Source organism: Bison bison, unplaced genomic scaffold (genome assembly GCF_000754665.1).
Source record: "Bison bison bison isolate TAMUID 2011002044 unplaced genomic scaffold, Bison_UMD1.0 scf7180017864080, whole genome shotgun sequence".
NCBI classification, from domain to species: domain Eukaryota; kingdom Metazoa; phylum Chordata; class Mammalia; order Artiodactyla; family Bovidae; genus Bison; species Bison bison.
This window is the reverse complement of record NW_011494652.1, coordinates 2,616,409-2,617,422: the sequence shown is the minus strand read 5'-3', so window position 1 is coordinate 2,617,422 and position 1,014 is coordinate 2,616,409.

Sequence of the window (1,014 nt, the reverse complement as noted above, 5' to 3'; positions counted from 1 at the left end):
ATCGTCACCCCCCTTCCCTTTAATTCTGCAGCGGGAATATTGAGGAGCCAGAGACAGAACCCCCAAGCCCATGCCAGGCTTTGGACAGGCTCCCTTCCCCCACCTGCTGTCCCCACCCCCCACCCCCACTGTGCCCATTATGGCCTGATGGGGCGGGGTCCAGCAAGATGCTGGCTCACCCAGGTGTGAAAACCCCTGTTCTTCATTGTACCTGAAGAGGCTGCTGTCACCTCCCAGCAGTCCCGCCCAGCCGCCACCGCAGGGGGCCTGGAGCCACCCTACCCCCTGCTGCCACCAGCACCTGTGACCAGATGCGTCATCCCGAGGCCGTTTCAGCCTCCCGCCTCCTGCCTCCACCCCGTTCCTGCCGAGGAGCCCGACCGATCTCTGCGGCCTGCTGGGGCTCATTCGCACCACAGAGGGGACCTTGGGGGCTTGAGATCTCTGGCTTGAGCCCAGAGACGGGGCTCCCGGGGCTCAGTGAGGGCCCTGGCAGGACGGACCCCCGGTCTGCGGTTTCCTCAGGGAGATTCCTTGCTCTCCTCTGGGCCTGTGGCCGGACCTTCCTGGGAGGCCAGGTGACGGCTCTAAGGCCGGCTGTGCAGCTGCGTGGACCCCGGGCCCCCCTCCCGACAGGATGCAGAGACCAAGGCCTGCCCCAGCCCTGAGCCCCCCTCTAGGTGACCGGGGCAAGTCCTGCTGCCCCTGGGCCCGAAACCCCTATTTACAGAAAAACCTGGAAGGTGGGCTCGTCTCTGGGTCCATGTGGGTACCTGCTCAGAGGAGGTGGGACCCAAGCCCTCCGAGGTCATCCCCAGCCCCTGGCAGGGTGTGCCCCCTCTTCCCAGAACCCCCACAGGGAGCTCCCTCCCCGGCTCCCCTCTTTGCTGGCAAGTTCAGCTCAGTTCCAACCCGGGGTTGATCCCCGGGTAGGGAAGATCCCCAGGAGGAGGAAATGGCAACCTGCTCCAGGGTTCTTGCCCAGAGAATCCCAGGGACAGAAGAGCCTGGCGG